Genomic DNA, 10,945 nt, shown 5'->3' on the forward strand with positions numbered 1-10,945 from the left:
AGATGAACGCTTCTACTGATTCATGTTAGCTTACGTAAGCTAGTAAAACGCCCAAGGATAAGCGCTTGACTGAGATCAATGCGAAGGAAATGCTCCCGTTATTATCTGTCAACCATGATAGTGGTCTTGTCACCTTGTTAAGTTGTTCTACCCAGATTTAGCCTCCTCCAGGCGTTCAGTGCGCCCCAACTAACTGAACGCCTGGAAGAGGTTAATCAAATTTAACGCCTTGTTGTCCCCTATGGTACTCAATATAACCACGAACTATCCACAAAAACGCAAACTGTTGCGGTTTTCCGCCAGACCCACAACGCTAGAAAACAGGTTTCCGCCAAGTTGATCCATCGCTGTAAAGCGGCAGTTTTATACTTTAGTTTGGTTGACCCTGGATTTCTTTCTTTGCATGAGGGAAATTGAAATTGATCCTCACATTACCGTGATCAAATCGTAGCCCGTGCGCAGACGTTTGCTAAACTGATAATAGTCATCTTCATCATTTTAATGTTTTAAAAAGTTGTTTTAATGAACAGCCTCTATGTTATGTGGAAGTGAGCACCTTGATACTTGGTTACAAATCAAAGCAAAACGTGCTTTTCATGATATTACGTAACGAAAGTGTGCAAAATGCTATTTACCTACCCGCCCATTAGCGCTCTTGTGGGTTTCCGGGCGAGTAGACTTGGTTAACCGAATTTAGGTGCCCCTCCCCTTCAACGAACAAAATTACATGAGTAAGGAATTGACCCGAAACACACCTCCTCATGTTCTGATTTGTGACAAATACGTCATCATCTTTTAAGTAAATACTCTATTTATACTAACGGAAACGTGTAAACATGACCCAAAGGAGATCATGCCGCAAAACATTCTGTAGGTTAGGGGCTTAAGCCGGCGGAAAGAGAGGGGGGTTCTTAAATTAAACTACTCAAACCGCGCGTGCTGTGTATAAATAGCCATCTTGGAAAGAGTTCAGAGCTAATTAAATAAGTGAAAAAGGGATGCGGTCACTAAAAGAAATACGGACGAAGCCTCCATTTCCGTCAAATTAAGGTTACGATTATATAATTAATTGCATTATAACCGGGCTGGATGGATCATTGCCTATAAACAGGACCTCCGGAAACAGGCGTGAGTTTATAAAGGTTCGGGCCAAGTTTGTTGCTTAATTTGCGCCCTCTTCAAATGGCGGCTATTAATTTTTGTTTCTATTGAGCTATTATTTACTGTTTGGCATGAAACACTGTTTGATTAAAGGCGGCAGACTCGTGAATTAGGATCAAATTTTGTACTGCTAGACACATGATACGGTACTTTCTACAGTACAGTTACTGATCAATCAGACGAAAGGCAATGTGCCGTACTTTAATTTCATGGGGTTTTGCACAAGGTGGTTTATACTTTGAAGTCTGAGGATAAAACACTGGAATGTGACCGTGTCAAGAATGAGCGGTACTTTCGTTTGGTGCTAAAATGTTATATGTACAAGTTGCTAATTGGTTTGAACTTTGAAGCCTTAGTATGTGACTATTTATAAATGAAAGCTGTTTAGCAGTGCTATCATGCGGTACTGTTTGATATGATGGATGCATTTAACAACTCGATTATGAGCTTGAGATTTCTATCGCGTGATAGTTGACGAGGGCGCTGCATGAGTCGACTATCACGCATAGAAATCAACAGCGAATAATCGAATTGTTCTGGCATAAATCTTTTAGTCGTTCAAAACATTATCTAAATCCTTTTCACAGACACTTCGAATCGAAAACCTAAAGAGGCGGCCGCCGTTTTGTTAACAACCGCACACTGCTAAGGCTATTCACTATTTATAACAGATTAATATAAATAGCGCTCCATCACGAATACCGTTCTCTGGTTGGCTACACTCCTCACCATCTATTCTGTTTCAGTACAAATCTGCTAGCGTTCTATCACGAATTCCGTTCTCTGATTGGCTACGCTACAGTCACTACCTATTCTGTGATAGATAATGAGTAGCGTAGCAGTGTGCCAACAAAATGACGGCTGCTTCTTGGCGTTTTCGAAGTGTCTGTGAAGAGGATTTAGATAAAGTTTTGAATGGCTAGTAAATTTGTACTAAAAGAATTAGATTATGCGCTCTCGATTTCTATGCGTGATAGTTGACTCGGGTTGCGCCCTCGTCAACTATCACGCGATAGAAATCTCGAGCTCATAATCTAATTGTTTTGTAGATAGTGAGTAGCGTAGCAGGGTGCGCTTGTTAACAAACTGGCCGTCGCTTCTTGGTTTTTTCGAAGTGTCTGTGAAGAGGATTGAGTTAAAGGGACACTGTCACGATATATTTGCATAAAACTGTTATAAATTCACGAAAAAGTCCCTAAACAGTTTATGTAGTAAGAACTTAGTTAGCTCTAAGTAAATGATTTAAAGCATTTTTTTGGAGAAAGTCCACACTGCAGCAACATTTTTGCAAAATTTCAACGATTTTCGAGCCAAACTTGAAGCTTTAAAAAAACTGACATCCTGACGCTTTTTCAAAACTCCATATCACAATCCGTTTCCATCCAAGCCATCGTCAGCCATCCTCACTTCCTAATGAGTTCTAATCATTTGTTGAGTACTGCTCTACAAAATAAAACCATTATTGTTCAGCGTCCAACGATCGATGTATGTTTTTGAGATTTCCAAAATCATGATCAAAATGGTGACAAGCAATTAGATTATTCGTTCTCGATTTCTATGCGAAAAAGTTGACTCGGGCTACCCCCCTCTTCAATTATATCACGCGATAGAAAAAGCTCATAATCTAATTCTTACCCGTCGATTAGGCTCTTATAGTTGGGGGCACGAGCAGAGCCGTTGGCGAACGCGTACCAGGATCTCTCGCAACTTTGCTCATCGACTTTGTTCCTTCCGCAAGGCATAAGAACTTGCTTACAGACTATATCTAATAGTTTAATATAAATAGGGAATAGGGTAGTCAAAAAGAGAACGCTATTCGTGATAGAACACTAGTAGATTTATATTACACTGATTATTAGGTGAGACGCTTTCGTAGATTGAAAATTTGTCATCAGACTGTTGAGCTAAAGCCTTGATAGCGTCGGCAGTGTGATCGTGAGGAAATCAGAATAAACTTCAAATCCTCGTTTTAATTATTTGTTTATTTTGCCTTCTTTTCCGACAGAAAAAAGTCTCATCTCAAAGATGAGTATTGTAAAGTGGGCGTAATTAAAGACTATTTGTCGTCCTTGGTTCATTTCCAAAGGACGTGACAACCTTAAGCTTCGGTCGAAAGTAAGTACTTATTTTAATTCAACTAACACATTTCCGGTATTTTAAGCCGAGTAATTGAAAAAAAGTTTGAAATATTTTATTCAAGATGATTATTGCAAGCAAAGCATGTAAACCCTGTGGGGCAATATTTGATTTCACGAGAACGTGCAGATATGTTTTCTGTAGCTATAGGAATTCGAAATTCCGTCAAGATTAAGTTGTGTAAGTCGTTGAGTTTCAAGCGATTTGTGTTTCCGTTTCGTGCTATTTCGAGTGGTTTCACTTTGTTTTGTACTTGATATGATCTCAAGTCATATAAATAGAGAAGTAGTTAAATTCGTGCTATAGTTTATTTCAAGTTCAGGGAAGGAATTTGAATGCAATTACCAGTAAGATCTAATTATTTGTCGGATATATGCAAACAAATATTTATCGAGATTTCTATGTAAGTTATTGCAGTCAGATCTCTTTGAGCTCGTCGTGAGCCAAGAGCACTATTAATTACAGTGTCAAACGAGGTTACTCAAGAAAAAAAATGATGAGCCTAATTGGGTACGCATAACTGATCACACTCGCGGCATATTTGAGGTGCGTGCGGTTTTTGGGTTTCTGATTTGAGGATTATACGCTTTTTTTTGGAACATGATACTAAAATGGCCAAATTGGTCAGGAGAAAGAGAGACAGAGAGAAGGAGAAGGAATAGAGAATCACTGAGATTTTCGTAATTTATTTTGGAAGAAGGTAGCCCGGCGTAGCGAGCGTTCCCGCACAAAAAGCTTTTCCGCATTCTGGCCGCGGGTAAATTCGGAGCGAGAGCAAAACCACCCCCTGCTTCGTCGAATTTTTGCTCCCGCTCCAATTTACCCGCCGCCAGATCAGAATGCGGAAAAGCTCTTACGCACGAGAACGCTTGCTAAGCAGGCTTGGAAGAAGGCAATGGTTTTATTCTTCTTTTGCACGTGACAACTAAAGAGCCACCAAATGATTTTATCCTCATCAGACATAAGAGGCGGTAAATTTATATCTGTTTACAACAGTTCAGCTCAATAGTTTGCTTCGTCTAGGAACAAACGCGTTTTGAATTTCAGAGTGATGGCGGTGCCTGGTATAAAACTAAGCTACGATCACGTTGTCGAAAAATATATGCTTATCTCGTGATTTTTAGCCTTTTAGAAGTTAAAGTGTTAGGAAAAGAGCTTATTTAAATGTTTGCTTGTTCAGTTTAGATAATCAGTCGCCTAAATAACCAAAGTAAGTTTCAGAGGTTTACACTATTTTCCGGACGCCATGTTGGTGTACAACTGAGGTACACCAACCTGGCGGCTCCATACTGGACTTTGTAAATTTTTGCAAAACATTTCGACGAATATCTGAAGTTTGGGAAAACGCGCAGACCTAAAACTTGGAGAATTGTCTTCTTTTTTATCTCCTGTAACATCACAATTTCTTGGCTTTATCCACTGAATGGTTTTCGAATTACATTTTTATTGCGTGCCACAGTGCAAACGAAGAATTGAATCGCTCCTTGTACTTCAGTTTTAAACCATGCAAGGAAGGCCCACTCAATCGACTTTTCTGGTAAGCATGAAGTATTTGACACGTAAATAAATATGGGTTATTGACCAAACGTGAGGTCAAGATGGCTGGATATTGGTCAAGTTCTTTTTTTGCGAGTTTATGGACCTCGACTCCGTCTCGGTCCATAAACTCGCAAAAAAAGAACGAGGTCCATAGAACGAGGTCCATAAAACAACTCTATAGAAAACCCTATTCCCGAGGTCCATAAACTCGCAAAAAAAGAACGAGGCCATCCGGATATCCAGCCATCTTGACCGAACAAGCTTGGTCAATAAAGGATTTATTATAAGGCTTTCGGGGAAATTTTTCTTGCCGGACACGGCGGGTAGTCCCGAGCGGGCAAGATAGCTCCATCTGAGCTCCATCTTGCCCGCTCGGGTAGCCAATCACAGCGCAGGATTTGATTCATCTTGCCCGCTCACGGAGCTAGCCATATAATAAAGTTTCTTAATTACCTAAGGGACATTGAAAACAACATGAGCGCTTTACCGCGACCGTCAGTTTTTTACAAACATCCGAGTTAGCCCTGAGTCAGCCTTTTATGCGCCTACAAATAATGCTCTGCTCATGCGTAATACCGTCTAAATATGATTTGCTGCAAATAACATTCTGCTCATGCGTAATTGTAACCATGCCCTTTGGTGAAAAATGGCAATCTCGTTCCCAGTGTCTTCGTTCCCCTTGACCAGCGGTCGGAAAACGATAGCTCTGGGAGCAACCATTTTGAAATAACCGAATTCTGGTGATTCTGCCCATCCGGTTTCACTGCGCTGTCTACATGATTCTGCCCAACCGGTTTCACTGCCTTGTCTGCATGATTCTGCCCATCCGGTTTCACTGCGTTGTCTGCATCTATGGCGCATGCCTGAAATGGTTGCTCCCAGAGTTCTCGTTTTCCGACCGCTGGTCAAGGGGAAAGAAGACTCTGGGAACGAGATTGGAAAAATGGCAGATAGCTTCCCTGAGCTGTCAGAGAGTAATTTAAATGAAAACAAACTTGATGATCGAATGATAAAACAATTATTGAACTCGGTTATCAGTCATGATCCATCGAATAATTTCGCTCTCGTGTGATTGGTCTAAATACGTCACGTGATTGAATATTCCCAAGCTAAAACTGCGCAATATCCGTGTAATATTCCCCAATTTTCAATGCGCGTGCTGCGAAAAATGTTTGTGGGATAATAAACATGATAGCCTCCATTTGGCGCGAAAATATGTTCAGATATTTGTCCTTGGACATTATCTGTTCCTCAGCCCTCACAGCTTTTCTCGAGCTACGCTCTCGGAAAACTGTTCGCTTCCAGGGACAGATTATGTCCGTGGCACAAAATATCCGTATTTATTATCCAACTGCAGCGAATCCCGTCCAAATAACAGTACAAACATACAGCGATATTGTACAGTTATTTGTACAGTAGAAAACCTGTTTGCCGGACAGGTCGACGCGCTAACGCAAAACTGTTACACTCACCCAGATGGATAATAAATCTCCTATTAGATGTTTTGGTGTGTAGTATCGCTGTATATATTTACTCGTTGTTTGTATTTTGACGACCCCTTCAAAATACGGCACAACTCGCGCCAAGTGGAGGCTACTGTTTATGTATCGTGATTTATCATTGTCTCGCAGACCAATTATTTGCCTCAGCCTTCAGCTACGGGAAATAATTGATCTGCTCGCCACTGACAAATCCCGATATTTTCCACAACCTCGTTCAATAATTGTGAATTATTCACTTTTCTCAGCCCTATAGGTTCTCAGTATTTTAAGGTATTATGTTAGACTTAGTAGGCAAGCAAAAGAGACAACTTAATTTACCTTAATTTTATTAACTTCAAGTTGATAAATAGCTCCCGGGGTACTCCCTATATTGGCCTGTATAGAGAGGCTCCGCCCGAAAGGGGTACTTTTTGCAGGCTTCAGGTATATAAAAGGGTAGGGATTTCACAAGTTGAGGTATAAAAGCAAGGGAGGGGAAATCTGTCATTTATTTACTTAAAAGCGGCTTTAATGAACTGAAATACTTTGAACTGACGTACTTTAGGCATGGCTGTATAATGTAAGCCTTTAAACCTTTAAACCCTACCTAAGTACCTTTTTCAACTAAAGGTACACGGAAGGGAAACCTTTTCCGTCAAAATGGTTTACAAAAGGTTAAAAAGTTGGACCTCGGGGCGGAGCCTCCCCTTATAAAACGTTGTACAGTCCCCCCGGGAAATAGCTGAGTATTTCTTATACTTTAATACACGAGCTAGTGAGAAGAACTTGAGAAGCATATCGTCAGGCAACAGTCGTTCGTCGTCGATAAGAGTTTGCCGCTGACAAACTCTCGTCCAAGGCATAGCATGCATCTTCATTAAGCAGTTTTAAAACCTATCTATTAGATCATTTGTGTCAATTTTAAATCAGGTGTAACTCGTGAGTGACATGTATGCAATTTAATTAGGTTAGCTTTGGGCCGTATTTAAATTTTAAATTTTACTTCTTAATTGTTTTAGAATGTTTAATATCGGAGAATATTCTTTGTACGGGAATTTAGTTTCCCCCAATTATTCTCCAGTCACATACTTTTTGTAATTTCTGTGATTTATTTACTTGTACTAGCATGACAAAGTATTATTAAACTTGAACTTAAACTTAAGCTTAAACTTAAACTTAAACTTATAGCTTAGTTTGCTGGTAAGATCCTAAATTCATTTTAAAGCAAAGCGCGAGTGACATTTCATTGTTTGCTGGTGGAAGATCAGACTCATGAAAAACTCGAAACGTAGCAACAATGTTTATTGATGGCCTTGTGTAGTAAAAGTTGCGGTCATTCTCGTCACCATGGCAGAACCCTTCGTTCCTCCTTTGTCAAATCACGTGACTAGCGTAGGCCCCAGAGACAACGATAGGATTGATGGAAAACCAATGCCCAGGATGCAGTTGTTCAACTAGAGTGGATAACACTATCCATCGGAGAAATCGGTATCCAGTGGATACATATCGACAAAACAAACTATGCTATCTGTAGCTAAAGATTAATCCGGTGGAAAGCGTTATTCACTACTCTTGAACAACCTGGTCCAGAGCTGATCATCAGCCTTGCAAGCCTTTCCGTTGGTCAGGGGATCAAAGACTATGGGGTAGAGAAATGAGTTGTCAAGTTAACCTGTCGAACTTTGCCTCCGGCATAATTTTAGCTAATGATCCTTGTGAGTCGATCAATAGACGTTAATAAGCCTGGTTTTCACCAGGACATAAGCCGAGCATGTTACAAAACATAACGGCTGTGAGGAAGTTCACAACACAAGCATAAGCCCAAGCACACGGTAGAGAGGACAAACGCAACACAAGCAAAAGCAAACAAAAGTACGCAAGCAGAACTTGCGCTGATGCTTATGTCAAGTGAGAGCGCACCACTCAGAGCATTAGCATAATTCCGCCATATGATTTTCTTTTACTATATCGAAGAGGTATGGAAACTCGCTACCGATGATTTAGCTTATGTCGTAGTAGTAACCAGGCCTTTAATATACGAGATTATGTCAATTGCTCAAAATTTACCACCAAGCCTCGTTTGCGCGCAATTTTCCAAAGTTCTGGTTCTCAAACTTCTGGTTTACCTTCGTGTCGTTTTCACGTGGGTATTCTTTTCATCTCTGCTGCTTTGAGAATTTGTTCACGATAAAATTTATAATTTCCATTTTCAGACCGAGGCTTGGTAGTGATTTTACTAGTCTGATGTCAGTACTTTTGTCCTGGTGACAGGCGTCACCAGGACAAAAGACCACGTATAGATTGCTCACTAAAAAAAAATAATAATAAAAACTGTCAAAATACCCCTCCAGTCAATTAACCCCCCTCTTTCCCTCTGGCATCAGCTTGACGTTCTCTCATAGGCTCTCCCGGAAATAATTCGCTTACTGATTTTACAACTAGGAGTTCAAACCCTTTCTAAAGGTAAGGTTAAGTCTGCATACCAGCTACGTGACCCTTCAGTACGGCGCTTATCTCCGGTTTCAGGAGCATCAAGCAACTAGGAGTATTTCAACTACCCCTGGATGGGATGCTAGTCCAGCGTAGGGTTACCCCCAGCATTAAATTCGCCGGTACCCATTTGTACACCTGGGTGGAGGAAGGCGCTGTGAAAGTTAAGTGTCTTGCCCAAGAACACAGCACAATGTCCCTGGCCAGCGCTCGAATTAACGCGGACCGCTTGGTCTGGAGGTGAGCGCACTAGCCATGAGGCCACCGCGTCTTCACTCAGTTTAACTAGAGGGGCATCCTTAGTATGGTGCATCAGCGCCTTTTGTTGTCTCCTCCTCCATAACTTTTCTTCACAGTAGCGATTAATTTTAATTTAAATAATTTATTATCTGTTCGTAACTTAGTGGACTGAATCTGTACTAAATAAATATATGCTATGCATTAAAAGTCGAAATATCTAGCCACCAAATCATGTTCCTTCAAGTGCAAGCCAAGAATAGAATGACGCCATGCCACGAATCATTGTCCTTGTTCGCCACGTTATATATTTCTTACTAATTAAATAACCCCTGACAGTGTTCAAATAGAATTTCTTGCTTGGCAGCGTTGTTACGTATCTGAAATGGTACCCAGCCAGACTCACACCCAGTCGCTATTTACGTGTTTTGGGAAAGAGAAGACTGGATCCTAGAGTGGCTTGAGGAGCACGGGTGTCGTGGAAAAGGTACGTCGAAACAAAAACAGCGACGTCGCTACTTTTTCCCGCCTCTTTCCATAACTCTCCGCGCGCTCCACTCGATTCATATCGCTCTTTAAAAAAATCCAGTCGTACCTTTTGTACCTGTACACAACGAATGGGTACGAATCTGGTACCCAGCGTTATATAAATATTACATAGATGTACTCCTATCCAATACGCTTAACATTAGTATGGCCAGGAACCCACTGGCTCCTGGTATGGCATAACATTGCAATATATATTTTATAGACTCGCTAAATCAACGGACAGATAATTCCAACTGGTCGTCTAAAGTAGTCTTAGCTAAAAGTTTTTTGCAAACCAGATCGTTTCCTGGAAACTTCGGTCGTCCTTCGTAATTGGTCATGTCAACATTTTTAAAATAGCACCCCAGTTGTGATATGCAGACAAATACACAAATCCTTGTAAGAGGTGATTTCTCTGATGGCGTCCATTGACCACAACTGCCAAAATCATCCTTCACTTTATGTTTTCGCGTGCTAATTAGGACATGTGCGCTCACTGAGGCTTCAAAGTTTAAGTAATAAAGGAAAAACGAAGCTTTGCCGGTAGCATGTTTGTTTTTGTTATCACATTAGTGTGAATGTAGTGTAGACTATGTATGTCATGTAGGGTATGTAGATCAATATGTACCTTAGCTGAACTAAATTTTTTTTTGCTGCCATTTCCTTGACCATGGCGGTGGCCAACCAGAAAGCTCTTGCTATTTTGGTCACCGCTCACATACAAATTTTATTTCCTTACGGCTCTATATTAACTTTTTACTATTTTCATTTACTTTACCAATAAATTGTATTTAAAATACCTAGTATAGTGTAAACTGACGACTTTATGGCGCAAGTCTGTTGTTCATAGATTAGTTAGAATCAAAGCAAAATAATAAAAAAAACAACACATTGATTGTCTCTCTGTTATACCTCCACCTTAAAATTGGACGAAAAAACAAAACAAAACAAAACAAAACAACAACAACAACAACAACAAAAAAAACAATCAATTTTCACAATTTTCAAATTCCCAGGGGAAAACCTACCCATTTGCTTTCCAGCCGAAACTTCCGTGAACTGTATTAAATCGAAAGCTTAGCAAAACTTTGCCCCTAAGGTTCAAAAGGCGTCAAAATATGTGTGTTTTAAGATCTTATAAGATTATCTTATCTTTTAGGTTATCTCAAATATCTCGCAGAATGTCCTAGTAAACGTTCTCGGTGGCCTTCGATAACAAAAGCAAACTCTGACTGCTGTTTCGCTTACCTTTAGGTGATTGTCAGGAAGGCTTTGATTGTTCAAATTTTATACGATCCAAGCCGCGCACGAGAGGTCTTTTTAAATCGGAAATTGAAATAGTTGTTCTCTTCCGCTTATACGGGAGGTGCCAC

Source organism: Orbicella franksi, chromosome 5, assembly GCF_964199315.1.
Source record: "Orbicella franksi chromosome 5, jaOrbFran1.1, whole genome shotgun sequence".
In the NCBI taxonomy this organism is placed as follows: Eukaryota; Metazoa; Cnidaria; class Anthozoa; order Scleractinia; family Merulinidae; genus Orbicella; species Orbicella franksi.